Source organism: Balaenoptera physalus, assembly GCF_965194825.1.
Source record: "Balaenoptera physalus genome assembly, chromosome: 10".
NCBI lineage: Eukaryota > Metazoa > Chordata > Mammalia > Artiodactyla > Balaenopteridae > Balaenoptera > Balaenoptera physalus.
Genome location: NC_138889.1, coordinates 6,007,018 through 6,024,296, shown reverse-complemented (window position 1 = coordinate 6,024,296; position 17,279 = coordinate 6,007,018). Strand labels below are relative to the sequence as shown.

The following is a 17,279-nucleotide window of genomic DNA, read 5'->3' as shown; positions in this document are numbered from 1 at the left end:
CAAAACTTCGCAAACCACTTTTGACATGTTCGATCAGTCACAGCACCCTCTCCATACACTGCACAAATCTCTTTTTGCGTTTCGGTTGCGTTTTTACCTTTCTTGAAATAATAAAGCATAATATGCCTAAAGTGTTGCTTTTTTTCTTCCATCTTCAATATTAAAGTGGCTACACAAAAATTCACCAATTTTGATAAGTTTTTTTAAAATGCACGCTGATATGACAGCTGCCACAATACAATCTAACAAAATTGTTTCGAATGAAGTTAAAGACAACTAAGCGCTACTAAAGCCATCTTACGGAAAAAACCGAACAAACCTTTTGGCCAACCCAATACCTTGATAAGGTGGTCAGGGAAGGTCTGAGGAAGTCATATATGAACTGGAAGATGCAAGTATAGTGAACAAGGAAGACTGTATGAAATGAGGCTGAAGAGGTAGATAAAGGCCAGCACTAGAGGCCATAATACAGAGTCTGGATTTTATGCAATGAAAACACACTGAAGAGTTTAAACACTTTAGAAAGGTTACTTTAAAAATAACCCAATATGTGTATTAGAAACCTAAATGTGCATTAACAGGAAACTGATTGAATATTAATGGAGACATCTGCACAGAGGACTGCTGTTTGGCGTTTTTTTTTTAAAGGAGGATCTCTAACTATTGATATGAAGCAATCCCCAGAATATATTAAGTCAAAAAGGAAGATAGAGAACAGTATATTTAGCATAAGAAAGGATATGGAATAAATACATCACACACACATAAATTCATAACACGTAATAAACACATGTATGTGTGTACATAAGAGCTTATTTTTGCAAAGAGAAACACTGGAAGGATAAACCAGAAATTAATAATAATGGGTAAAAAAAATGGGTGGGGAAAGGGTGGGGATAAAAAATGAGACTGTTCTGAATATACCTTTTTATGTAGTTTGACTTCTGAATTATGTTAATGTTCTTTCTACACGTTCAAATATAAATTTAGGATGTTAAAAAAGAAAATCCTAAGATTGAAAATAACCTAAGAAATGTATCTAATAATATATCAAATTGGTAACATTGCCAACAGAGAGAAAATATTTTAAATGCCTTGTAAACAATAAACTAACTGCACATGATTACCGGGGTATATTCTAGGGACGAAACAACTACCAAGTAATATTTAACTTCTTTCAACTGTATGAGAGAAAGGAGATACAATAATAAAATAAAGGAATTTAAGAAAAAATAACCCTAATGTTAGCTATGAGTTGGAACATGAACTCAAAATTAAAATATACACACATTTTCCCTAAGCTCTAGCTACTGAAAAGGCTTAGAAACAATGACATTCCAGTTGCATGAATGCCTTTGGTCTCAGACCTGGATTTCTAAATATCATTCCCTAACAAAATAAACCAGGACTCCTTGGAGAAATGCCTGTTTGCAAGTTGATAGCAAGCAAGCACAAGGTGAGACTGGGGTATTTTTTTGAGACAGAAAGCGGGGAAGCACCCACACCCATCAGGAGCCATGTCGAAGGAACCGAGTTGAATGGACGCCCACTGGCCAGCTTTGGGACGTCATAAAGATTTGAATATCATGAAGAACGACCATGACTTCTTAAAATACTCCCCAGAAGAAAGGAAGGAAGGGAGTGACGATTTTCAGCATAAATGGAGCTAGAACGTTAAAAAAAACCTTCCGTGATAGTTTGCCATATTGAACTGGGCTCCCTGCAAGTACAGAGCAATAGGTTTATTTCTTTCACATCAGTTAGCAGTATCGTATCTCGCATTACTGACTGAAATTAATTATATATTAACCAGGAAATACGCTCACAATTCAGCGATACCTGTACAGAGACAGATTTGTATTCATGCTCCTCCGACCAAACTCTCATACACAATAAAATTACATTAGTCAGAGGGCAACCTGGGTAGGACAGGACTTTCCAGGACACCTGGTAGCTTTGACTGTCTTTGGTGTCCTAAGTTGGGCTCAAGAAGAAGGAAAGTTGGCTATCTTTTCCTGTAGGGTAAAGACCATTCATATTTATTTTTCCTAAATAATGACCTAAGACTCAAGTAGGAGCTTGCAGTATGACACAAAATTAAGACCAGTGGAGAGTGTCATTAGCAACTCTGTGCCCCCATCTGGCACTTGTGGGTTCTGGGAAATTGTGCTGATACGCGCGTAACCTGGCTTCTACTCGGCGTGGCCACGCTGCTTCTGTCACCTTTCCAAAAACGCTACTAAATAAATTGGGAACTTTAAACCTAAACTTGTAATGGGAAAGAGGGGTGGGTGTGGTCTCTTCCTGCCAACCTATATGCCAATGTGAGATACCAAAATAACTAATATTCATAATGGTGACTAGACATACAATCTTAAATAATTTCTAAGTCTTCAAAGAAAGATTGAACTATGTTCTACACAGTTTTAGTGTTGCTGTTATTGTTATTACAATTGGCATTCCAATTTAGAGATAGTTATGGTGAAAAACTCTGGCATCCATAATTAAATAATCAATTACTTATCGAGATAGACAAATTTCATTGCACTGGAAATTTAAACTAATAAAAATACTCAATTTAGTTACAAATTTGAAGATCTAACAACACTTCCAAATATAAATGTCTCTTCATATTAATTTTTTCTTCACTTTATATTTTCTTCCCATTTCTTAGACAATAAAATGGCTAAAAGAAGTTTCTTTTGGACACTACACTGCCCCCACGCATTTTCTTATAACAAACTAGTAAACTTCTTAGTAGAACTACCTTTCGAGGAACAGAGTACGGAATACTGTCAATGAAATCAGGAGACTTCTCCTGAGGAAGGGAGAGTGGGGGACTGGCTTTAGACAGGTAAGTGCTTATAAACCCACTTCAGCAAAGGAACCTTGGAATGCAGTGGGAAGTGTGTTAGGGTTAAGGTCCACCAAATATGGTGGATCAGAGAAATGAAAATGATAACAGACATTTCCACAGATAAAATGCATAAAAAATAAAACACAAAACAGTACTTAGACAAAAGCAAATCATACCACTGTGTATTCAAATTCCCTACTCTAGGGTTAAAATGCAACATGTGCCACAAGGCTACTTTCTTCCATATCATTTAAACAAGATTTCATGCTTGCAATCGTCTTTCAAACTTGACACAAATCCAACCAGACCAGTTCTTCCAGTAGTTAAAAGCTTTAGCAGTACGACACACAACTTAGTATCTCCAAGGTAAATCTTTATGATACCAACAACCAGTTTATAGGGGCACGGTGAACCTTGACATGGAGAGGGAGGGCACCGGGAGTTTCTAACTACACAAGTATAGTATTTCTCCAGCAAATCCTAAGAATTCTCCTTTTTCATAATACTTCACTTAAATCAGAGTTCTCTAAATAGGGTCTTAGAAATCTTCTAGACTGATGTGAGAGAAGTCTGGGCTTGGAGTAATTTCTCAGTAAATTAAATTAAAGGAAGATGATTTGTGTCAGATAAGGGCCTTGGCATTAGGTTTATTTGATTATATGCATCAAGTTCTAAGATCTGTAATGAATTCATATGGCCAAGCAGACAAAGTGAGAGGGTAGAGGTGGGATGCATAATACCTGAGGAGATTATCTTGGTTAACCTAAGGTATAATAAAGTACGAGTGTAAGGTTTACATGTCCAATGGATTTTCACAATTGTACACAATGTCCTGTCTTTTGCTCAAATTTTTACAAGCATAGATTAGATGACCATTTGATGGAAATTTAAGAGACTGGAATAGAAATACAGGCAACTGGACTCTGGGATATTTAAGGGTCTTTATAACCTCTCAAATTCTGTCTCTGTTGCATACTTTGAAATATTTTATGTTAAATAAACATGAAAAGATTCAAATTTTAATACAAAATTCCATAAACTTGCTTTCATTTAACGTACAACAACATATATATTCATACCAATAGATATGGAGAAAAGACTTTTCTCTAAGCAATGTCAAATTGATTTTTCCCTTACTTTGTTATTATATACACAGACTAGTTTTCTAAAAAATATTCTGCTCTTCAAGATCAGCCAAGATGGTGTAGAAAGACTCTGAGCTCGCCTCCTCTCATGGGCTCCCCAGAATTACAACTATTTGCAGAACAATCATCGATGAAAAAGACCAGAACCTACCAGAAAAGATCTTCTACAACTAAAGATATAAAAAAAGAACCACAACGAGACAGGTAGGAGGGGTGGAGTTGCAATACAGTCAAACCTTCGGGGTGGATGAACCACAAGCGGGAGATGAGTATTAACTGTGGAGCTTCTACCAAAGAAGTGAGGGGTCCAAGCCCCATGCTGGGCTCCCCAGCTCAGGAGTCCTGCACCAGGAAAACAAGCCCCCAGAGCATTTGGCTTTGAAAGTCACCAGGGCTTACTTTTGGGAGTCCCGGAGGGCTGGGGGAAATAGAGACTCCACTCTTAAAGGGCACACAGAATCTCACACACTCCGGGACCCAGGGCAGAAGCAGTGATTTGAAAGGAGCCTGGGTCTGACCTGCCTGCTGATCTTGGAGAGTCTCTCTGAGGCAGGCAGCAACTGCAGCTCCCCTGGGGACACAGACACAGGTGGTAGCCATTTCTGAGGAGTCCGGTCTACTATGTGGACACTGGTCCTGGCAAGCACCATTCTGGAATCCTCTCTCTAGCTTATCAGCCTCAGGACCCAGCCCAGCCCCCAACCCATCAGCCTATAGGCGCCAGTGCCGGGGCGCATCAGGCCAAGCAACTAACTGGGTGTAGAAACAGCCTCACCCACCAACAGACAGGCTGCTTAAGACTCCCAAAGCCCACAGCCACCCCTAAACACAGCCAGGCCCACCGGAGGACCCAGGACCCGGTCTCACACAACAGTGCACAGACAATAAACCTGGGACCCCCAGGGACCTCCAGAAAGAGACCCCGGGACCCAGCTCCCACCACCAGAAGGCAGGCAGCAGGCCCAGCATCCTCTGGGCCCTGGCCCCATCCTCCAGCCGGCCAACACAAGCTCTGGGACATCCCAGACTCCACAGCCAAGGGTGCCAGGAAGCAGCCCTACTCACCAGCCATCTGATACCAGCTCTAGGACCCCTGGGCTCTGCAGCCAGAACCCAGGACCCAGCCCTGCCCTACAGGAGGCCAGCACTAGTCCAGAGACCTGGCTTCACCCACCAGTGGGCAGGCAACAGCCCCGGGCTCTCCTGAACCCTGACTCTGCCCCAGTGAGCCAGCACTAGCCCCAAGCCCCCACGGGGCTCCACAGTCAGCCGCTTGTGACTCAAGCCCAGCACAAAGCTCTGGTGATGAGAGGGGAGTTCGCTGCTGGGACGCCAAGGACACCTCTTACAAAAGGCCCCTTCTCCAAGGCAGGGAAATGTAACCAACCTACCAGATACATATAAACAAAAACAACAAATATTTTCTCCCATTCTGTAGGTTGTCTTTTCATTTTGCTTATGGTTTCCTTTGCTGTGCAAAAGCTTTTCAGTTTAATCAGGTCCCATTTGTTTATTTTTGTTTTTATTTCCATTACTTTAGGTGATGGATCTCCAAAAAGATATTGCTGCGATTTATGTCATTTCCATGCATGTTTTTATACTTTAGCTGTACATGTACATAGCCATAAGCAATATATATTATCATTTTGCATGTTTCTAAAATTTGTAGAAATGGAATCATACTATATCAAACCTTCCTCAAAGTTATCTGTTTTGAGAATATATAACTGTGGCTCAGTATATTCATTTTATTTGTTTATTTTTATTTTTTATTAATTAATTTATCTTTATTTTTGGCTGTGTTGGGTCTTCGTTTCTGCGCGAGGGCTTTCTCCAGTTGCGGCAAGCGGGGGCCACTCTTCATCGCAGTGCGCGGGCCTCTCACTATCGCGGCCTCTCTTGTTGCGGAGCATAGGCTCCAGACGCGCAGGCTCAGTAGTTGTGGCTCACGGGCCTAGTTGCTCTGCGGCATGTGGGATCTTCCCAGACCAGGGCTCGAACCCGTGTCCCCTGCATTGGCAGGCAGACTCTCAACCACTGCGCCACCAGGGAAGCCCAGTATATTCATTTTAATTGCATTATAGTATTCCCCTGTAAGTATATACTACAGCTGCACTCCCATTCTGTTGACTGTCATTCAGAGAGTTTTGAAGTTTTTATTATTACAATCAATACTGCATTGAGCAATCTGGTGTCTCCTGACACAGCTGAGAATTTCTCTGGCACTCATGCTGAAGAGTAGGACATCTGGGCTGTAGAGTATGTACTTTTCAACCATATTTCAACTTTGCTAGAATATTCTCTAAAATGATTTACCAACATAACATTCCCATAGGGTGTACTTCAGGATTCCACTCTTCATTTCTTTGTCCTATTCAGTTCTGTCAGACTTTTTCATTTCTATCAATCTGATCAGTATGAAATTTTATTCCACTTTAAAGTGCACTTCTGTGCTTGCTAATGAGATTAGGCATTGTTTCATGTTCATTGGTCATTCAGTCTTCCTCTTCAGTGAAATAACTATCCACATCCTTGGCCCATTTTACTATTTGGTTGTCTTTTTCTTACTGATGGGCAAGAATTCTTTATATAATCTGGAAACGAGTCCCCTGTCAGTTACTCATGTTACAAACATGTTCTCCCAGTCTTTGGCTTATCTTGTCTAAATTTCTAATCACGTCTTTGTGTATGGTTTCCATGCTTTAAGATATCTTTCCCTACCCAAGGTCATAAACATACCGTCTTATTTCTTTTAAACCTTTTATTTCCTAAACCTTTTTCACTTTAAGGTTTTTAATTGACTTTGAACTTTTTTGTATGTTTAGGATGAGGCAGAGATATAATTGCACTGCTTTTTTTCTTTATGCACAACCAATTATTTCATCACCTTTTACTGGATAATTCCTTCTCCATTGCTTTGTAAGGTTAATTCTTATATGAAAAGTGTGTACAGTAGGTGAGGGTCTGTTTCTGTGTTCTCTCAATCCTACCAGTCTCTCTTCATCAATTCCTCACTTTCTTCATTTCTAGCATTTTATAGGTCTTAATACCTGGAAAAATGAGTCCCTCCACTTTTTCTTATTCTTCAAAACTGCCTTTACATTTTTAGCCCTTTACTCTTTCATATAAATTTTAGCATCTGCTTCTCTAATTATAGGAGGAAAAAAAACTTTGGGGAGGGCTTCCCTGGTGGTGCAGTGGTTGAAAATCTGCCTGCCAATGCAGGGGACACGGGTTCGAGCCCTGGTCTGGGAAGATCCCACATGCCGCGGAGCAACTGGGCCCGTGAGCCACAACTACTGAGCCTGCGCATCTGGAGCCTGTGCTCCGCAGCAAGAGAGGCCGCAATAGTGAGAGGCCCGCGCATCGCGATGAAGAGTGGCCCCCGCTTGCCACAACTAGAGAAAGCCCTCACACAGAAACGAAGACCCAACACAGCCATAAATAAATAAATAAATAATAAATTAAAAAAAAAAAAAACTTTGGGGAATTCGATTGAAGCTGCACTGAATTACAGATTATTTTAGAGGAAAACTGACTTCTTTTCAATATTGAGCCTTCCTGACCATGAACACAGTATATCTCTCCATTTATTTAAGATTCTTTTATGTCCTTCAGTTAAGTTTTTCTAATCTTTCTCCATAAAGGTCTTACTTACTTTTGTTATAGCTATTCTTAGGAACTTTATGATTTTCATTGCTATTGTAAATGGTACTATTTTCTAAATGAGAGTTTCTAATAATTTATTACTGGTATATAGAAACACAATTAGCATGGTGTGACAGACTACTGAGGTTCCAATCAGGCCTCTGTGACTTCTAGCTGTACGACTGTGGACAAGGTACCTAATTCTCAGACCTCATTTTCCTCATCTATGAAAAAGTTAAAAATAGTAATTACCTAATAGGATTGTTGTGAGAATTAAATATAAAGCATTTTTTTTCTGCTGGATAGAAAAAAAAAACCTTAATAAATATTAGGTACTCTGTTGTCACTGTATTATTTATCTTTCGTTCAGCAACCTTGCTCAACTGTTATTACTTCTAATAATTTGACAGTAGATTCTTCTGGGTTTGTAGACAATCATCTACAAATAGTACATATTTATCCCTTCCATGTCTTTTTGTCTAATTTCACTGAACCTTGAATAAATGCTGATCTTGTTCTTGACTTCAAATAGATTGTTTCTTATGCCTCACCATTAAGAATAAAATTTTCTTGGGTTTTTGGGTAGAAACCTTAAATAGATTTTAAAAACTCCCTATTCTTAATTGCCAAGATACATAAAATGAACAAGTATTGACCTTTATCAAATGATTTCTCTGTATCTACTAAGATAATCATTTAGTTTGTTTTGTTTAATTTTTAAGTTTTGAACGTGACAAACTAGATGCACTTTTAAAGTCTTGCTTTTATACTCATGTGGTAAATCTCCTTTACTCCTACTTGCCCTGTATCCATTGCAGGGATGTAAATGAGTATGAAAGACTGGAGAAGGCAAGTGGCAACTTAAAAAACTAAAGCCTTAAGCCAAGGCAAGCCTTAAGCCAAGGCAAGCCTTAGAAACTGTAAAAAACACAGGGATCCTGCAAACATATTAGAAGTGTCATTCAATAAAAGAACACAAACATAAAAGAATTCTATAGGGTACAAGTATAGACAAAGAATTCTAAAAACGGGAAAACTGTAATAGGTTGCTGATGCCTTAAATAGCAGCAAAGAAATATGATATAGATTTATATTTACATTCTTAAATAGCTGAAGTGAACTGTGTTACTTAGCATTTTCAAATTTATTAAAAGGGATATTGGGAAGAGATGCCAAAATTAACTTATTTTTAGCATGTCCTGAAAGGATCTGTCAGCAACTCAGAAACATAGCTTTTGAACCAGTTTAGTCAGCACTCATGCTGGGAAAAATATGATATAATATTTACTTAGTTTATAGCTTTGAGTATATCAGTTAAATTAGCTTTAAACTAAACAAAGCTTTTATTTGAAAATAAACGGACTTAGAAATTAAACTGATTCACTAGAGTAGTAATTTGACAAACTTTTAAAGAAAAATTTCTGTATGAGCAAAATTATATGTTACTCAAATATTAAACAAACTGAACTAAAAACACTTCTTCCAGTAACTGAAATATAAAACCTTTTGTAACTTTTCCTTTTTCATACTATAGAAGAGCTTTAACATAAATAAAGCAAAAGGATGAATAATGATGTAAAGGAAGTTCTTTAAGCCAATGACTGAAAATACACATGAATGATTCTGATGATATGTTTTTTTAGTCTTACAAAAAACACCATCCAAATCAGAGTTAAAGAGTTTCTTGCAAACCAAACTCAGAGTAGGTTTTTATTTGATGGAATAAGGACACATCTAAGAAACTCTGTCACTGACTCTATTTTTCTCTCTGTAAATCTTCTGGTCTATCTTGCTAGATCTGCCCTCTCCCTGCCTCCACTCACTGGCCTGTTCCCAGTCCTAAAAAAGGCAAGATGAAGAAAAAGATAAACTGAATCCTAAACCAGATCTCCAATGAAAATTGAAGGAAAATATAGAAATTCCAGTAATATCATAATATATGATACACTATTGTTTCTTTGATTTATTTGCTAGCAAGTCCCTGGTGAACACTACAATGGCCATTTATAATATTGTTTTTACTAGAAAGTGCCATATACTTTATAAAGATTAATTTTTGAACTATGTTCCAGGAATTCACTGTAGTAAGAGGAAAAAAGGTAAATAGTATCTATATGTTCTGGAATTTCTGAAAACTTATATTCTACCAGGTTGATACTCAAAAATGCAAACTCCTCAATGTCTCATAGGAACTACTGAGTTTTCTTCTAATTTTTAAAGCAGGAATAAAGCAGTTTCAGCCTTGAGTTTCACTGACGCCCCCCACCCATCCCAAAGTAGATGTCAAAGAAAATATGTAGATAAGCTTGAATATTAAATCGTAACATACTGTTGAAGTTATTATGGAATAAGAAAGTAGAGAATCATTTTTGTTCAATATATCATAAACAATTCCAGAAGTAAGAGAAAAAGCACAGCTCTCTAACTGATGTGTGTAACAGCTGCCAGGGCAATATCTGGGGCCAGCCCAGGGATGAGGCTCTGGAATGTGGACGGCTGTAACAGTTCTGATATCTGTACATTCCAGCCTCAAAGGGAGGAAACCAGGTATTTGAGAAATGTCATGTTCATGCAATACTGAATTTAAAATAGCACTGACAGTAATGGCTCTTGTTTGAAAATTTGTAAAGCTACTAACAGTTACATAAGTGAAATAGGCTTCCATTTACTCATAAGAGAGAAGAGGAGGCATTTCAAAAGGCATTAACTGAGTGGAATGCAAATGGATGACACTAATAGATCTAGAAAATAAATCTGTAGTAAATTTTAGAGAAGAGCTTTTCAGACACAGAGGAGATGAGAACAATTCATCTGGAAAAAGAGAAGCAGAGAACTGGCAACAAATTGCTTCTTCAGAATATCCAACACAACTCTTACGTGGAATAGCATGCCTGTGGTTAACTAAAATATTTGAGTATTTGAATAAAAATATGTCTCTTTTTCAGGGTTAAGAATGAAACCAAAGCAACCTCATGCTGCTGCTCTTGCTAGAGCAGGACATAAACAGTGATAAACCACAAAGGGCGTGCTATGTTAAAGCTTTAAAAATCATAGTTCCCTTGGGAAAATGGGCATCAGGTTACAATAAGACATTATTTACATGATATATTTACTTTTCTAGGAGCTATGAATTTCAGTAACGCACATAAAGGCTTTGTGACCACCTAGAGGGGTGGGATAGGGAGGGTGGAAGGGAGAGGCAAGAGGGAGGAGATATGGGGATATATGTATACGTGTAGCTGATTCACTTTGTTGTAAAGCAGAAACTAACACACCATTGTAAAGCAATTATACTCCAATAAAGATGTTAAAAATAATAGTAATAAGAATGCTCAAATTTAGCTTATGTGATTTTAGGGTAATATAAGTAAATTTTACATGTTTCCTGCTAAAACTGATATTGATTTTTTAAAAAAATAAATTTATTTATTTATTTTTGGCTGCATTGGGTCTTCGTTGCTGCACACGGGCTTTTCTCTAGTTGCAGAGAGCAGGGGCTACTCTTTGTTGTGGTGCGCGGGCTTCTCATTGTGGTGGCTTCTCTTGTGGTGGAGCACAGGTTCTAGGCGTGCGGGCTTCAGTAGTTGTGGCACGTGGGTTCAGCAGTTGTGGCTCGCGGGCTCTAGAGCGCAGGCTCAGTAGTTGTGGCACACGGGCTTAGTTGCTCCGCGGCATGTGGGATCTTCCCGGACCGGAGCTCGAACCCCTGTCCCCTGCGTCGGCAGATGGAGTCTCAACCACTACGCCACCAGGGAAGCCCCTGATACTGATTTTTTATTTTAAAATTTTAAATTACAAATTAAAACAATAAATGTGATTGGTTTAGTTCCTCAACTCTGTACAAAAACAAAGTAAGAAATTTTTTTAACTTTACCCCTTTAGTTATATAAAAGACTCTGACTAATTTCATTTCTAAATACAGAACAAAAAGATTTGCATTTTAGCAGAGGAGAGTAGGAGGAAACATGAGGTGGCTATAAATTCCTGACACTAAAGGATTCTAATACTAGAGTGGGTTATTAATAAAAAGACTATAGAAGCATCTCTGCTAAGAATTTTTAAGTGATCTGAGCTCTTATTTTTCCAGGATGAACTAGTACTATTTGATATGAAGCTTAAAAACTAGTACTATTTTAAGAGAACACTTATTTATATATCTCTTATAAAAATTAAATTATAGTAACTACATATTCTTAGGAATTCAGTAACATCGTAAAGTTCTGTAAGTCTGAACATGTAGAACCTTAATCTTAACAGTGTGAAAATACTTTTCTTGAAATTATTTTTTATTAGATTAAAATGTAATCGTATTCAGTTTGATGTCAAATAACCGTCTGCACTTTATTAAGCTATGAAGCTTTGTGTGTACCACTGATATGATCAGGGTGGGTTTTGTTTGTTTTTGTGGGTTGTTCCCCCCCACGCCCCACCCCAACATTTCCTTTTGCAGGAGCTGGAGGGGCAAAGCTCCATATTTGAAGAAGACAGAACTGATAACAAGAACTCTTTATTCAAAGGCAGAAGTCTTAGAAGCCTGCCCTACAAAAGACCTGACCTTTGGCGTGAGAAATAAGAACATGGGCCTTGCAGTCAGACAGACGTAAGGGCTTGAATCCATTCTCTCATCACTTCCCAATTTGCAAGGTCTTGAGCAAATTTAAGTCTCAATTCCCTCAAATACACAATGAGAATGACTATAACAGTACTATCGCTCGGGGTTACTACAATGCTTACATGAAATTACATATGCCAACCACTTAACTCAGCAAGTGTCAATAAACAGGAGTTACTTCACCACTATAATTTCTCTGAACACTTTTCATAATCTTCCACGGTACAGGGCTAATCAGAACCTGAGACAGCTTTCCAAACCAGGTTTGATCACATCTGGTTGTACCTCCTAAATTCAGGGCTGAGATCACTAAGGAAGGGTGCACACAAACACAGAGTCACTTCCTAGTTCTTCCCCCTCTAATTGTCTTATGTGTAAACTTAACCTAAGAAACTTTAGATTTCTGCTCTCTCCTGCTGAATATCATATAGTACTACATAATATGTTAAAAAAGAGAAGTTATAGTCTCAAACCATTATCATATGAGCAACTGGTGCCTCTTTAAAAGTTGACAGTGAAAAAGAGCTCTAAATTCTGAGGTTCCCCCATTTGTGGTTTTGAAAATTAAAATATCAATATTATTTAAAGAGTAGTAGAAAAGAAAAATGTTCAGCTTCTTAACAGGACTAATCTGTGATTCAGAGAAAATTGTGGTCTCCATGTTATCTTAATGAAAAGCATTTATAACCAAGATCTGAAGAAACACCATATAAATATGGAATACTACCCTAATGGTAAGAAAATCTCTGCAAGAGGAAAAAAGAGTTAATACAAATATATCATGGATAGAGACAGTTATCCTTACTGATGTCAATGAGGGAAAAAAAAACCCCAATACTTGAAGATAAAAGGGCAGAAGGGTTACTTCCTTGTGCTAATTTGAACAGTCTCTTTATACAGTCTACCAAATTCTTTATGGTAAAGCAGTGCTGCCTATTTTCTATTAGTGAATAATTGAGATGCTATTTACCCAGCAAGGAAAAATTTTTAAATATGATATATACTTGTTGCTTATGAAACAAAGGTATGTTCTTTTAAACATGCAAACTTTTGTACATTAACCTGAGGTCTAGAAAGCATTAAGAAATAAGCTGATTTGAAATTTTAAAATGAGTATTTCCTAAAACTAGGAAAGTAAGAGATAATACCTACGTAGTACGATCTACTTGAAAAAATGATCATCTCTCTACAAACATGACAAACCTTAAAGCTCAATTATTCAATTTTTTGGATAACTAAATAATTAACCACTCACCTAAAAGCAGCCAAAGAAGCATGTGCCCAAATGTAATATAAAAATAGTCTCAGTGAAATATTCTGAGTATTGCTGGGGTCAAACACTTGAATAATTGATTGAGATGTCCTTACCTCTTGCTGTGGCACAAGTTTTAGGATCAATAATTACAATTATTCCAGATGACTGCACTTAGCAGTAGATCCGACAGGATACCATGGCTCTGCATTCCATGCAAAAGCGTGCTAAATGAATCATAATCACACTGGCTCGGACCTTGTCCACCACGGGATAACTCCAAGTCAAATCTTCACGGCACTTTGAGGTTCCAGCTCTGCTTTCGGGGCCCCTTTCAGCAGTTCTCTTGGCCCTGTTTCTGGTCTTTAGTCAAGCCGAGCAGCTTGTGTGTGCGAGAGTGCTGCTTGGAGGAGCTTAATCCTCTCTCTCTGCACATCCTGCTTTGCAGCACAGGAGAACCGCCCCAGCCCAACTGCACTTGCTGAACAGGCTTCACCAGTATGACTCCACCCACCAGCTTCACACAGGTGCATATTTTCTGCTCAGAATAACACCACTATGAAATTGATATTCAGTCTTTAATTTTTTAAAAAGTCACTTACTATTCAGTTGTTTATATTTGCTATCCACATGGGAGACAATGTATCCTATAAAAATGATGGTATTTACGCCCAAATAAAATAAGAAAAGTAACTGATCAAGCAGGAAGTACTGTCTGTAAAACGCTGAATCATTAAACTGGCAGCAACAGGCTAGGAAAACGTAACTCTGAATATCTTTGCTGATAATGAGCTGTGATTGCTTTCTACTTAGACTGACAAAAAAAATTATCAACTTATACTGCCTCTGTGTGAAAAATTCTGAGATTGGAATGCACAATTCTTTAATATGCAAATAAAAAGTTTTAAAACCTGAAAAGTTTTTTCAGGATTAAAAATCCAGAATTATGCAAAAGTGTAAATCAACTATACTTCAGTACCAAAAAAATTCAGAATTAAATTTTCCTGATTATGACCTCCTCCTTTATACACTGCCCAAGTGTTAAAATTGTAGCTCTACTCATAAAAACATTGAAAAGATTCAATATTTATACTAAATAACAGTACTACACTGTGTTAAACCAATTAGAATTATTGGAAGAAATAAATGAATTGGAAGAGATTAACGTTATTTTCTGTTCCAAATGACTTTTTACTAATACCAATGTAAATTCATGTTCACATATTTGTTTTTAGTAAACAAAATAATGTTACACGTGCCAGACAGATTCTAAGTACTTTACAGATAGTCTTCATTATAACCCTATGAAGTTGATTCGAATACTATTCCCATGCTAGAAATGAGGAAGCCAAGGCGGAGGATTAAGCAATTGCCAAGGTCAAACAAGTAGGAACTGTTGAATTCAAGATACCCAGGGAGCATTTATCACGCACAGTGCCAAAATCTGCTACTGATCAAATGTATTCATTCCTTCCTTTCTGATCATAGTTGTGAATAAAGAAGTGTTGATAAATGGTAGGCCACAATAAGAAAAACAATGAACTGATGTGATTTCACAATTTGAAAGACCACAGAGAATTCCAGTGTGTGGCAGGAACAAAACATGTTAATTTTTACCAATGGAACAGCTGGGAATTTATGGATTTTGTTGAATAGGAAATGAGGCTCTTAAAGTTTATTCATGGTGGAAGAAAGCAAAGCCACCCCTCCTTCCACCCCCTCCTCAGCACTGAAGACAGCAAGGAGGGCAAGGGAAAGAGGAATGAGAGAGCGAAGGAAGGGGGAAGGGGAAGAGGAATCCATGCTGTAGAAAAGCCACTTGGGGGAATACTCAGTACAGCTTAACACATGAGCACAGAGAGGAATAAATGAATTCGACGGTAGTTTGCCTGAGTGCAGGAGAGTGACAAAATGACCCTCACCTGTGACCTAAAGGCTGCACTCTGTGCCGCGTAAAAACACAGGGTAAGAATGAGTGTGTGCAAACGCTGGTGAAGCTGGAGGGAGGTCTGTCAATCTTGTTCCCTGCATTGCGACAGTGTCGATTTCCTGGTTTTGATAATGTACAGTATAGTTATGTAGGGTGTTACAACTGGGAGAAGCTGGGTTTTGAGTATATGGGACCTCTCTGTACTATTTTGGCAACTTCTTCTGAGACTATAATTATTTCAAAATAAAAAGTTAAAAAATATGGCTGACTGAAAAGCATTATGCTCTGTCTTCTAAAGACTGCTGATGGCACAGGAGAGGTCACCTGTTATTTTTCTCTTGTATTTAACAAATGGAGGTTATCCTGTGAAGGACTAAGATGTATCCGTGTGGGCAGCGGGGGCAACAAGACAACTCACTGGAAAGGCAAAGGCTACCTTCCGATCATTCTGTCATAAAAATTACCCGAATTATTCAAACCCTTGACAGTATGTCTGTAAATTCTGCCAGTTTCATGGCCAAAAACATATCCAGAATTAGATCACATCTCACTCCTTCTACAGCTACCCTCCTGGTCTAAGCCACCAACATCTCTTGGTGGGCTCATCACCACAGCGTACACCCATGTCATCTCCTGTCCTGAACGCAGCAAGCAAGGTGATCCTTTACGTAAGGTGAGGCAGGTCAAACAGCTCTGCTCAAAACCTTCCAACGTCTTCCCATCTAATTTTAAATGAAAGCCACAATCCACAGAGTGGCACCCGAGCCCCAAGGAGAATCTGATGCCCTTTCACCTCCAGACCTCATCCTATGTCTTCACTCACTGCTCCAGTCAAGCTGGCCTTCCCACTGATCCTTCAACAGCCCCGACTCACACTCGGCTCAGTGCCCTTACACTTGCAGTTCCCTCTCTCCGAAGCTCTTCCCCCAGGTACGTGTGTATCTCTGCTCCTCATCTCCTTCACGTCTCTGCTCAAAAGCTACCTTCTAATGAGCCTGTCCCCAACCACTCTACCCTCCTTTGAAATGACAACCCCACATGAACCACATCCCAGTACTTCCTAACCCCTGTACCAACCCCCCTTCCAGGCTTCATTTTTCTCCAGAGCACTTACCTACCTTAGTATATATATAATGTGTCTGTTTGCCTCTTTCTCTCCCTCTCATCCCACTTGAATACCAACAACAAAATAACAATATTTTTGTCTGTTGTGTTCACCATTTTAACCCCAGTACTTGGTATGCACTCAATAAAATGTCTGATCAGTGAATGAACGAATACTGGAAATGATCAGAAATGGAAAAGTTGCTTTATTTATGGCAAGGATTAGATTGAGCCCACCCCTAGCACTGGCTAAAACATAAATGGGAGTTTAGGAAACATTTTCGATAATTTTAGTGGACATTATTCTTGTTTATAATTATTAATCAACTGTTTTAATACAAACACTATGTATAAAGGATACAAATTAATATAAAATAGAATATCTATCCACAAGCAAAACGATGTAGGTGAAGAAGAAAGACACACAAAAAGTAAAGCATCAAATTCAAAATAACTCATTGCCATACACTCCAAATGAGTGACACAAAGAATAGCTACCGTAGGCTGAAATGTAGTCCTTCGTTATTCAAAACATAGTCTTAGGACCAGTATTATGGAATTACCTGGGAGTTTCTTAGACATACAGAATGTCAGGCCCCACCCTAACGAATGATAGTCTACAGTTTTTAACTCTCTCTCTCTCAGGCAGACTGAATGCGCAATCAAGTTTGTGAAGCAGCAGCTTAATGAGCCTTCGTGAAGAACAGAGTAAGCCATCTCAGGCAGAAGAA

The 17,279-nt window shown here is 38.5% G+C and overlaps 1 protein-coding gene and 1 long non-coding RNA gene across 13 annotated transcripts in view; both read right to left on the bottom strand.

Moving 5' to 3' along the window:
- Positions 1-17,279, bottom strand: part of ARHGAP32 (Rho GTPase activating protein 32) — a 278,046-nt gene that overhangs the window by 43,510 nt on the left and 217,257 nt on the right. The window contains exon 1 of one of the 12 annotated variants that reach the window (XM_082476184.1): positions 13,631-16,232. The exons of the other annotated variants lie outside the window; for them this stretch is intronic. The gene's annotated coding sequence lies outside the window, so the exon portion shown is untranslated. Of the gene's footprint in view, positions 1-13,630; positions 16,233-17,279 lie in introns of those variants that run through there. 12 annotated transcript variants of the gene reach the window in all.
- Positions 11,066-13,623, bottom strand: LOC309667643. Its single transcript, XR_014267873.1, has 2 exons — positions 13,518-13,623; positions 11,066-11,486 (listed from the first exon to the last, which is right to left on the bottom strand). It is a non-coding gene; the product is annotated as an uncharacterized lncRNA (long non-coding RNA).